Genomic DNA, 12,169 nt, shown 5'->3' with positions numbered 1-12,169 from the left:
AGGGTGTTATGGCTCCAAATCCCTGGGGCCTGGGGTTGCGGACAACACCCTTGGCATTCTGGTGACACAGGAATGGCCTGGGTTACACCTCCCTCCTCCCAGGTGTTATGGAAATTAGGCTTGTCAGCCACCATAACAGGGCCCGACCCTAGGTTCCTGCAGAAAAGTTCAGAGCCAAATCAAAGCAAATTAAATAATTAAATTTTAATGACATGCATGCAGTAATTACAGCTCGAGCGGGGGCCTCCGAAGAGGGACCCCGAGCAAAGAAATCCCTGGGCAATTATACTTTCCAATCTGAGCTCTCCACCCCTCACGCGGTAGTTTGGACCAATAGTAATATTTAGGTCTGGGGTCTCCTGCTCCTTATTGGGTCTCATCCCTGTCTCTAGGTAGGCTGTTTATCTTTACTGTTGCGGTTTCTGCTGACAGATGTGTCTTAATTGTTCGGGTCCCGCCCTTGTCTCTCAAGGCTCTGACAGAGAGGTGTTGTTCCAGCAATTAGCACTGCCCCAGCAGTGGCAGTAGGTGTTATCTCCCAAGGTCCTGATGAAGGGGATATAGTCCAGACCCCAAGATAGTCCAGACCCTGTAATTAACACTGTTTCAGCAGTGGGAGGAGGCTTTGTTTCCCAGGGTCCTGGCACCCAACGAGGCCTTATTTCAGAGCCTTGACATCCTCCCTCCCGGAGTGTGAAGCACAGGAATGCAGACTGCTTGCAACTCCCTTATCGTTCCAGTTTGAACCAGCTCTGAGGCCCTTTTCTTACTGAACTAGGTAAAAGTTCACTATTTTATCTAAGTGCGGCCTAAGGCTTCAACAAATTTAGCTCCTCATGCTAAGCAAGTTTTATAGAAGTCGTGCTAAGCGGCTACCTCTAGACAGTTTCAGTTTGCTATTCCTTGACACAAGGATCCTGCCTGGAAAGTACCAAGTGTGATGACATGGCTCTAGGCCTGGCAGGGCAGGTGGGGTTTTTCCTGCATGCTGCCAGTGAGGGGAATGGGCTTGAGCAGCAGTGCTTGGATCCAGCAGGTCAGCCCCTGGGCGTGCAGCTGGTGCTGGCAGCAGGGCTTTGGTTTCCTGAGCGTGGGCCCCTCTTTGTGCATGAAGGCTGGCGTGGAGAGATGGTCCCCACGTGCCCCCTGGGGCAAAAGCAAGCAAAGCCCAAGCCCCGTGAGTAGGAAGAGGTGCACAGGTGAGGGCAGGGCCTGCTTGCCCCGGTGGCCTGGCGGTCCAGCAGCTGGACGTCCCGAAGGCGAGCCAGCAGCGAGGCACCAAGGCTGGGGGGTGTCACGCTTCATCAGGAAGCAGAGTGTGCCCGTGTGCTGCCGTGAGGCTCAAGCCGGTGGCCAAGGTGGTGAGGAGAGCCCAAAAGTCGGCGCCCCTGAGGGGAGAGGAGGATGCATGGAAGAGTGAGGAAGGGAGGGTATGGGAGGGCAAGGCAAAGGTGCAGGGTGATGTGGAGCAAAGAAAGCCTGGAGGGGCCCAGCGCAGTGCATGCACGCCAACGGGGAAGTGCTTAGAGAGCAACAGTCTGGAGAAATGAATCTCTGGCACCTTTTGTGGGAAATCTGCAGAGCCGGGCACCTGTCTCGGGGGTCTGTCCGCTAATGCCTGCAGCCTGGGGACCAGACAGGAGCACTTTGCAGTCTGTGTGCAGCTGCGGGCCTGCAGCGTGGCATGCCTGGAGCGCTGCGGTGGATGGCTGCAGCCTCTTTGGGAAGGCCCGTCTGGGAAGGGGCGGAGGGGCAGTTGGCCTTTCTGTGAGCAAGCAGCGGGAATGCAGGAAGCTCTGCCTAGGGCTGGACGGTGAGGCATATGGGTGAGGCTTCGTAGCCCCAGCAAGAGGAGTGGTCTTGCAGTGGCTGCTGTGTGCTCTAGAGGGCCTGAAGAAGGGCACCATCTGCACGGTCTGGGAGGCAGAGAGGTGGGGAGAGGAAAATCCCTGCTGCGGCACAGATGGCAGCTCGGAGCTGGGCTCAGATGCTGGCACCAGAGGCTGGGAGGCAAAGCCGTGGTGCTGGAGGTGCCCCCGGTGAGCAGCAAGGCCTTGTGATGTTGGTCCTAGCACGGTCACCAGCAAGGCCTTGTGATGCGGGTGCCCCTGGTCACAGCAGGAGGTGGTCACGGGGGTCCCCATGGCAACGTGCAGGGCTTTGTGATGGGGGTGGCATCCTGCCCCCAAGGCCGTTGTGATGGGGCGGTGCCCGTGGTGACCGAGTCCGTGCTGGGAGCAGAGCCCCTGGGTGTGTCCTCTGAGGAGAGCAGCTCGCTGAGGAGGGAGCAGCTCTCTTGAGGGCCAGAGTGGCAGGTGCGCAGGAGAAGCTCCTGCAGATGGACAAGGGGCGGCAGGCGAATGCCGGCTCCCAGCCCGTGGATGGGCTTTCTGTGAGGCCGAAGCGCAGAAGCAAGGTGAGCGGTGGGGCTGGAGGGAGAGGCAGGCAGCAGGGCCGGGAGCCGCACGGAAAGCGTGAGGACGGTGGGGAAGAGGAGGTGGGGCAAGCGAGCCAGGCCTGATCTTCTCCGGCCAGGGGGTATTTCTTGCTGGTGCTGGGGGTTTTCTGGTGCACAAAGCACACCGACCGGGATGCTGCAAGGCCCAAATGGAGCCTGTGCGCTGTGCTGAGGGTCAGAGAGCACCTCTGGGCTTAGTGCAGCTGGGCCGTGCTCGGCCTTGAGCTTCCCTTCGACGTGGGGCCGGGCTTTCCTGTGCCTGAGGGGCCGCTTGTACGAACGCAACCACCTCCATCATGGGCTTTATTCTCCCTGCAGGGGGGCCAGCGGGAGCCGCGCGCAGCACTGCAACGCATCCCGACCCCGACTTCGTCGCACCGAAGGGACAGGCGGCCGTTGCTGCCCGGCCCACAGAGCTTGCAAGGCCTCGAACACCTCATTGCAGAGGTACCGAGCTGAGCAGCAATGGTGGCAAAGCCTCTGCCTGCCTGGCTGCAGCTGCGGAGAAGCAGGCGGGAAGCGGTGGGAGAGACCAGGAGGTCTCAGGGTCCTCAGGGGAACTGCCTTTGCCCCTGTCCTGCGCAGTGCTGATGAGCCCTGTCCCCATGCAGCCTTTGGGAGCAGGGTGGGAGCCGCCTGCGTGGCAGAGCGCTGCCGCTGTTGAGGGCATCAGAGGTGCTGGAAATTGTGGGAAGGATGGAGAGTGGGGGCGGGGGGGGAGGAAAGGGCTGCAATCACTTTCCTATCTCCTGGGCTTGGATTGCAGACGGTGAAGGACACTGCCAGAGATGTTCTCATCGCAGCGTTCAAGGGAGAAACGGAAACACTCCATCTGCCCAGCTTAGCACCTCGTGCACCCAAGGCAGCTAGGCAGCCCCTTGGAGGCCTGGAGGCCGCTGCAGCTAAAACAGCAGGATCTGCCCGTGGAACCAAGCTGCCTGCTCTGGAGACATCCTGCAGATCTTCTGCAAGAGGCAGGGCCAAAGCCAGGGAGCAGCTGCCGCCTCTTAGTGCTGCTGTGATGTGTCTGGAGTGCAGGAAGAGCCTGGCAGAGGAAGGTCTGCAGGCAGTGCGTCTTCCTTTGCCTGCCCTTCAACAAGGCAAGCGGGAGGCTGGGGCTCTGCCCCGGGCACTTCAAGCTCCTGTCCGCTGCTTGCCTGAGGCCAGGGCTGGGTCTTCCGCGCTGGGAAAAACAAGGCTGCTGCGAGCTGATGGTGCCAGGACAAGTCTTCCTGTGCAAAGCCGGCAGCTGCCAGGAGGCACCTCCTTTGTTGCGGGAGCACAGAGCATTCCTCAAAGGCAGATGCGAGGCATGCCAGCATGCAAGGAGCAGGATGAGCCGTGGCCAGGCTGCCTGACAGAGCCAAGGCTGCCACCGTTGCTGCTGAGGGTGGCTTTTTCGAGAACTGTCGAAGGACTGTGCCAGGAGCTAGGCAGCAAGGTGCTGGCAGCTCCCAGAGATGCCTGTGCGCAGGAGACCAAGGCACAATGGTTGGAGACGATGGCGCACAGGCAGGACTTGGTGCGGAGCAAGGCCTCAGCGTCCCAAGGTGTTGAGCTGCAGCCTGCAGAAGGGCAAGTTTCCCCCGCTGAGAATCCCCAAGGAGAATCAGCCTCTTCTGGCATGGGGGAGGTCCCGCAGTGGGAGACAATGGCCAAAGGTGTTTCACAGCAGGTTGGGCTCAGCAGCCCCCGCTTCGCAGAGGTGCCACCCAGCTCTGCCAAAGCCGTTGCTGGCAGCTGCCCCAGTGAAACGGTCACAGCAGAGTCCTCCTGGCCTTCCTGGCCTGAGCCTGCTGGCCTTATTCAGAGCATCCTTGCAGATGCGTGCATGGAATTGAGGGCTGAGAGCCAGAGACTTGCTGCACACAGCCCTGTAGCACCTGCCGCAGCTCTGGAATCCACAGGCCTTGAGCTTGTGTCTGCAGCCTGGAGCTGTGCTGATGACATGAGTCTTGGACGTGACCGGCAGCTGGTGCAGCCTGATGTGGACAAAGGCACAAAGGAGCTCAGTGCAGCCGTGCCACGGAAGATATCGGCACACGCCCTTGGTCCAGCAGCAGTGGCAAAGAGAGCCCAAGAGGAGAGCAGCGAGCATGGCAAAAGCACAGCTGCCACAGCTCTGCAAGGGCCTGATGCCCACACTCGTGATGGCAAAAGGAAGGTCACAGAGGCCGGTGCACCAGCTTCCCTGGGCAGGGGCCATGGACTGGTCACACTAGGATGGCAACTTGCAGTGCAGAGGCCCAAACAGCAGCCTCTGGGCATCATCTGTCGCCTTCGAGGCACGCCGCTGCACATACACCCCGACAACCCCGCGCAGTATCTCGCCGTGCTCTCAATCAAAACAGAGACGCTGGAGGAGCTCGACAGGAGCTGCGTGGCGCGCACCGGGCAGAGCTTGGCCCAGCTGCGAGAAGCCTTTCTGGAGAGGAAGGAGCCGAGGCCAAAGGAGAGGGAGGTCGAGGAAGAGGAGGGCAAGGGGAAACGTTTCTCCCTGACAGCATCGGGATGCCTCAATGTTCGCCCCAAGGAGGTGAGTGCAAAGGGTGGGCCGGGGCAGATGGTGACCCTCCGTGTGCTGGGGCCAGCCGCTGCGCCCTGCTGCAACAGCGTGATGGTGGCAGTGCTGGCAGGGCTGCGGGGGGCATTGCTGGTGGGAAAAGCAGCTGCCTTCACAAATCTCCCTCTCTGGCTTCAGCTCTGTGCCAGAAACTCCTTCTATAACCTGTGGCAACCGGAGGTGACGCGAGTGGAGCTCCTCAAGGACGCCAGGTCCAAGTGGGAGGTGCAGGAGCGGCTGTACGCCCATGCGCCCAGGAGGGAGCTGGGAGCTGGGAAGAGAGTCCGGGGAGCGCCGGAGGATGCTGGCGTGGAGTGGAGCGATGAGGAAGAGGACGTTGATGAAGAGCCTTTGCAATGGGAGGAGCTGGAGAAAAACACGGCCTTGGTCATGAGCTGGGTCAGACCGAGCCTCAGGAGCCTCTTGGCAGACCCACAGCCGTGTCCTGAGGAGGTGCCCTGCTCCCCCGTTGTGAAGGGCAGAGATGCTGCCAGGGAGGCAGCTGGTGACCTGCAGAGCACGCCTCTGGCCCCAGCAGTGCCCCGAGGAGCCGAGGCAGCGGCATCTCCTTTGGCAGGAGGCTCCCAGGATGCGGGGGACAGTGTGCCTCTGTCCCCATCGGCCAGCACAGGGACAAAGGCGGAGGCCTCCCCCGCAGCCAGAGGCCCTGAGGATGCAGGGGAAAATGCTCCTCTGCCTCCATCGCTTCCCGCAGAGGCTGCGCCAGAGGCCTCCCACTTGTGCGGAGGCCCTTGTGGGGAGAGCAACAGCCTGCCTCTCCAACCACCGTTCCCCGAAGAAAGCGCAGCAGAAGGCTCTGCCCTGGCCGCAGGCCTTCCTCACCAGGTGAGCAAGGAGCATGGCGTCGGCACCCACCACCCAAGGGAGGTGCGGTGTGAGCAGTGTCTGGGGTGTGCAGGGTGGGTGAGAAGAGCTGCCCCATCGCATGGGTCCCCCGCGGCCGTGGTGAGAAGCTGTCCCCCCAGCCCTTTGCCCTCTGCACTCTCTGCCCTGGGGAAGATGCCTGGTGCACTGCGTTTCCAAGTGCCAGAGGCCCAGGGCTGACGTGCCCTCCCCGGCCTGCACAGCATCCAGCCCTGGGGCATGGATGCTGAGCAAGGAGGGCAGGGGCAGCCCCAGCAGCAGCCGCCTCCCACAGCCAGCGAGCCAGCCCCCTTGTGCCCCGCACCCGGCCACCTCCATCCCCCGCTGCCCGTCGTGGCCCCCGGCCCAGCCCTGCTGCTACGGCCCCAAGACAAGCCTTGTGCCACTGCCCAGCCAGCTGCATGTGCCTCCCCTTGGGGCTCGCGGCCACCCACAGCATCCCCCCACCCCAGACCCTTTCCCCCCTCACATATCCCAGGGCACCAGGATGCTGAGCATGGCCAGCTGATACCACACAGGGGTGTGTTGCTGCTCTCCCCATGCAGGTTGCCTGTGAGCCCAGAGAGGAGCACAAGTCGTCGTCTTCCCTCAGGCCCACGCCAGAGGTGGACTCAGGTAGGTACCCAAGTCGAGAGCCGTTCTGGGGACGGCACAGCGAGCGGCACTGAGGCTGGCAGCAGGAAGCACCCAGGGGCTGGCCATGCCGAGGCCAGGAGCCCTCGGGAAAGCCCTTGGTGCCAGGGACAGGCGGGTGCTTGCCCTGCGCCTGCCCAGCCCCTCGCCCACGGCTCTCCTTCCTCCACAGGCATCACCGCCCTCCCGCATGCTGCGGCTTCCAGGCGATGGCCGTCGCGGCTCAGGGCAGCGCTTCGGGCTCTGCGCAGAGCTTTTAGCTGCCGCTGTGTCTCAGGGCAGTGAGAGGAACAGCGCGAGGATGCAGCTGCCAGACAGGTCGCCCGAGATGGGGCATGGCAAAGAGGCAGAGCGACGGAGGCTTTCTCCTGGCTGCTACAGCAATGCTGCCGCATCGTGTCCCAGAGCCCATGTTCTGCTCCAAATAAACCCTCGGCAGCTGTTCCCGCCGTGTTACTTGGTGTCAGGGAAATGTCAGGAGAAAGACTAGTGCAGGCGCTGCCAAGGAAGGCAGTCAGGGCTGCAGAGAAAGCCCTACAAGCAGTCACAGAGTGAGAGAGCAGCTGGGGTGGGAAGGGTCTTCCGGAGGTGTCTGCTGCAACCTCCTGCTGCAAGTGGAGGCAAGCGGAGGAGGTTTCGCAGGGCCTGTCAGGGTCGAGCTCTGACCGTCTCTGGCGATGGATTCCCGCACGGCCCTGGCACCCTGCTCCAGTGTTGCACCACCATTCGGCTTCCAAGGCCATTTGCAGTCTCTGAGGGGAATTTTCCCTGCCGCAAGCTGTGCCGTTGCCCCTCGTCCTGTCCCCAGGCCCCTCAGGACTTCTCTGGCTCCATGCTCTCTGCACGCTCCCGTTAGGCTCTTGCAGGCAGCAGTGAGATCCCCCTACGCCTTCTCTTCCACCGGCTGCACCAAGCCAGCACCCTTGGCCTCTGCTCCTGTGTGCTGTGCTGCAGCTGCCAGGCAGCTTGGGGGCCTGCGCTGGGCTTGCTGCAGTGTGGCCCCGTCTGCGTGGGGCAGGGGGCTGGGGATATGGTGCAATGGGGTGGGGGCCTGGGATATGGGTGCAATAGGGCGGGGGCCTGGGGATGTGAGTGCAATGGGGCAGAGGGCTGGGGATATGGGTGCAATGGGGCAGGGGTGCTGGGGATACGGGTGCAATGGGGCGGGGGGCTGGGGAGGTGGGTGCAATGGGGCAGGGGGCTGGGACCATGGGTGCAATGGGGCGGGGAGGCTTGGGATATGGGCACAATGGGGCAGAAGCCTGGGGACGTGGGCGCAATGGGGCAGGGGGCTGGGACCATGGGTGCAATGGGGTGGGGGGCCTGGGTCCATGGGTGGTGGTGGGTGTTGATGTGATCTCACGCCTGCGTCCATTGGTGGTGGTGGGTGTTGATGTGACCTCATGCCTGAGTCCAGGGGTGCAATGGGGGTGGACACCTGGGTCCATGGGTGGTGGTGGGTGTTGATGGGGTGGCCACCTGGGCCCATGGGTGACAACACGGGTGCAATGGGGCTGGACACCTGGGTCCATGGGTGGCGGACGGTGCTGATGGGGTTGGACAGCTGGCTCCATGGATGGGTGTGGGTGCTGATGGGACTGGATGCCTGGCTCCAGGGGTGCAACGGGGCTGGATGCCTGGGTCCCCGGGCAGCTCCTCACCCATGGGTGCCACCTTGGGCAGGTTTCCACATCTTCCAGTAGACCTATGGGTGCAGGGGGTGGGCCGGGGGCCACCTACCAGCACTCGGCCTTCGATGGGCGCCACTCCCTGAGCTCCCACTGCTGGCCCCATGTCCCCATCACCATGTCCCCGTGGTCTCCTGTCCCTATCCCTGCCCCCGTCCCTGCATCCTCGGGTCCCCATCTCCACCGCCGGGTCCCTGTCCCTTGGCCGAGCCAAACTCCATCCCCGGAGCTGACCCCTGTCCCCACCGTGTCCCCCCGTCCCTGTGACAGAGCCAACTCCATCAGCATCCCCACAGCATCCCCGTCCCCACGGTGTCCCCATCCCCACAGCATCCCCATTCGCCTGCCGTCCTCGTCCTCACCATGTCCCCATCCCCGTGGTGTCCCCGTCCCCCTGCCCCTGCGACAGAGCCAACTCCATCTCCAGCCCCATGGCATCCCCGTCCCCACGGTGTCCCTGTCCCCACCACGTCCCCCTGCCCCTGTGACAGAGCCAACTCCATCTCCAGCCCCACGGCATCCCCATCCCCACGGTGTCCCTATCCCCACCACGTCCCCCTGCCCCTGTGACAGAGCCAACTCCATCCCATCCCAATGGTGTCCCCGTCCACACATCGTCCCCAACCCCACATCATCCCCATCCCCACAGTGTCCCCCTGCCCCTGTGACAGAGCCAACTCTATCTCCATCCCCACATCGTCCCCATGCCCACGGCATCCCATCCCCACATCGTCCCCATCTCCACATCATCCCCATCCCCACATCATCCCCGTCCCCCCAGTGTCCCCGTCCCCACATCATCTCCATCCCCACATCGTCCTCATCCTCCCGCATCGCCTCTGCGCTCCCGCCCACCACGCGCTCCACGGAGATCTGCCCAGCGCCCGGTGGCGTCACCACTGCCGCGCCGCGCCATTGGCGGGCGGCCGCCGGCGGGGCCAATGGCTGCACGACAAGGCGGGGCGGGAGCCGCAGATCGGCCCTGCGCAGTGCCCTCTGCGCGCGCCCTCGCTGTCGCTTCTCCCAACCTGCCGCGCCGGGATCTGCCCAGCGCCTGGTGACGCCTGGGTCGACGCGAGCCGCTATTGGCGGGTGGGACAGAGCGCAGCCAATGGCGGTGTGCCGCAGCGGAGCCAATGGTGGTGCGAGGGCGTGGCCCCTGTGGGCTTCGGCGCTACATGAGGGTGACGGCGATGGCAGCGAGGAGGCGGTAGCGGGGCGGGTGATGGGGCCGGGGCTGCTGCTGCTGCTGCTGCTGGGGGGCGGTGGGGCGGTGGGGAGTGGTGAGTGCGGGCGGGGACCCCGGCCCCCCTCTGCCCTCCCCCGCCGCCGGGCTCCCCGTCAGCGGCCCCACGGACCGGCCTGCAACCGCCCCCGGGAGGTGCTGCCCCCCCGACCTGCCCCCCGGGACGTGCTGCCCCCCTGGACCCCCTCGGGCTGTGCTGCCCCCCCGGAGCCCCCCAACCTTCCCCCCCGGGACATGCTGCCCCCCCAACCTGAACCCTGGGACATGCTGCCCCCCCGACCCGCCCGTCTTGTCCCCCCGGGACATCTTGATTTCCCAGATGCCCCCCAACGTGCCCCCCCGGCCCCTCACCACACCCCATGTCCCCGCAGGCCCCCACTCCCTGCGCTACTTCAACACCGCCGTGACGGAGCCCAGCCTGGGGCTGCCCGCCTTCGTCTCCGTGGGCTACGTGGACGGGGAGCTCATCGATCGCTACGACAGCGAGACACAGAGGGCGGTGCCGGGCGCGGCCTGGATGGAGCAGGAGGGTCAGGACCACTGGGACGAGGAGACCCGGATCAATCAGGACTGTCAGGAGACTTTCCGTGTGTACCTGGACACGCTGCAGAAGCGCTACAGCCAGAGCGGGGGTGAGCACGGGCCGGGGCTCCAGGGGCCGGGCCGGGGCTCCCGGCGGCAGCTGCTCGCCATCAGCGCTGGGGGCTGCGGGGCTGGGGTGCCCCCGGCCCTGCACTGGGTGCTGGGTCCGAGCCCCTCTGGTGCCCCTGAGCCCCCGTCTCCCTGCTTGTGTCTCAGGGTATCACACAGTGCAGCGCACGTACAGCTGTGACCTCCTGGAGGATGGCGGGACCCGGGGGTTTAGGCAGCTTGGCTACGACGGGAAGGACTTCATCGCCTTTGACAAGGACACGCTGACATTCGTCACGGCGGATGCTGCTGCGCTAATCACGAAGAGGAAGTGGGAGGCTGAGAATGAGCCTGAGCGCTGGAAGCACTACCTGGAGAACAGCTGCATCGAGGGGCTGCGGAGATACGTGGAGTACGGGAGGGCCACGCTGGAGAGGAGAGGTGAGGGCGAGGCAGGACCCCCCGGACACGGGGACGGGCCCCGGGCTCGGCGCTGGGCCCAGGCGCCCGAGGGCGCTGCTGGCGGCATGGTGCGGCGTGTGCGTCCGGGCCTGGGCGCGAGCTGCCTGACCTCCCTCCCTCGCGCCGTCTCCCCAGAGCGCCCTGCGGTGAGAGTGTCGGCCAAGGAGAGCCACGGCTTCGTGACCCTGTCGTGCCGGGCTCACAGCTTCTACCCGCGGCCCAACAGCATCAGCTGGCTGAAAAAGGGCCGCGTCCAAGCCCAGGAGACCAAGCGGGGCAGTGTCACACCCAACAGCGATGGCACCTCCCTGCCTGGGCCAGCACTGAGGCCCTCCCCACAGAGAAGCACGAGTACCAGTGCCGTGTGGAGCACGCCAGCCTGCCGGAGCCCGGCCTCTTCTCCTGGGGTGAGCGCAGACGGCCGGAGCTCACGGAGCGCCCGCTGGGGACAGCTCCCGGCCCCTGCTCCCGGCCCCACTCTCTTCCAGAGCCGCCGAGCTCCCTGCTGCCCGTTGTCCTTGGGGCGGTCGTCGCTGTGGTGGTTGTCATCGCGGCGATCGCCGGCTTTGTGGTCTGGAAGAGCAGATGGGGTAAAGCACGGGGGCCGAGGAGGCGGGGGGAGGGAGGCCGGGAGGAGAAGGGGCTCGAGCTGGCGCCCTGGGGCCGCAGCAGAGCCGGGCCGTGAGGGGCCGCGTGGCCTGATGCCTCTTTCTTCCCGCAGGGAGGAAGGAGCAGGGGTACGCGATCGCCAAAGGTGAGTGCCGGGGCCGCTCCGTCCCAGGCCGCGCCTGGCAGTGGGGCAGCATTTGCTCTCTGGTTTCTGGCGGCCGCGGGGCTGGCGCGTCCCGTCCCCCGCCTGCCCCAATCTCCCCTCTTCCGTGCCCCGCAGCTTTTCCCCGGCAGCGGGGCAGGGAAAGGGTTGGCGTCCCGCCGCTGGAGGCTGAGGCGCCCGGGCGCTGCCCTCTGCTCCTGGCGCCTGTGAGGCGGCTCCAGGGCCGGGTCCCGGCCCAGCGGGCTCTGCCCTGGCCCGGCTTTGCCCGCGGCTGGTGCAGGGCCCGCAGTGCCACTCGCACGGGGCCGGGGCTCACTGCCGCTCCTCTCTCACAGGCCACGACGGGGCATCCAGCAGCTCCAGAATGGGTCAGAGTTGGTGCTGGCAGCGGGGCGGGGGGCCCCGGCCCAGCGCGATACCAGGCTGGCACCCGCCATGGGGCTGCCGGCCGGCCGGGCGCTGCGGCTGGGTCCTCGGGGGCTTCTGCCTGCTCCCCTGGCTCCGGGAGGGGGGATTTAGCCCCGCAGCGCAGCTCCCATGGGGGACGGCGATGTGGGGCTGGGACCTGCAGGACAGGGCGCGCACGGGGGTGCGGGGGTACCCCCCGTCCCCCACACCTCTGCCTTTATTGATTTTTTCTCTCTTGTCTTTGCAGGAAGCAATGCCGCCATTTAAGCGCTCCGTCTCCTCACTGCAGCTCCCGGGATGCCGCCAAGCCCCCTCGGCTCCCACGGCCCGGGAGCAGCAGCACTGGACGCCCCGCTCGAGGCTAAACCCGCCCCGTTTGGGCGCTTGGGCGCTGCGGGGTGCAGGTGGGCACCCGGGGGCAGGT

The 12,169-nt window shown here is 65.1% G+C and overlaps 1 protein-coding gene and 1 pseudogene across 1 annotated transcript in view; one reads left to right on the top strand and one right to left on the bottom strand.

The window, feature by feature from the left end:
* Positions 1-12,169, bottom strand: part of LOC135325595 (class I histocompatibility antigen, F10 alpha chain-like) — a gene marked incomplete at its 3' end in the record, with an annotated part of 70,071 nt that overhangs the window by 44,533 nt on the left and 13,369 nt on the right. The window lies entirely within an intron of this gene.
* Positions 9,453-12,012, top strand: LOC135325531 (class I histocompatibility antigen, F10 alpha chain-like; annotated as a pseudogene).

This window comes from Dromaius novaehollandiae, unplaced genomic scaffold, assembly GCF_036370855.1.
Source record: "Dromaius novaehollandiae isolate bDroNov1 unplaced genomic scaffold, bDroNov1.hap1 HAP1_SCAFFOLD_31, whole genome shotgun sequence".
NCBI lineage: Eukaryota > Metazoa > Chordata > Aves > Casuariiformes > Dromaiidae > Dromaius > Dromaius novaehollandiae.
The sequence above is the reverse complement of the archived record's forward strand: the minus strand, read 5'-3'. Positions and strand labels throughout refer to the sequence as shown.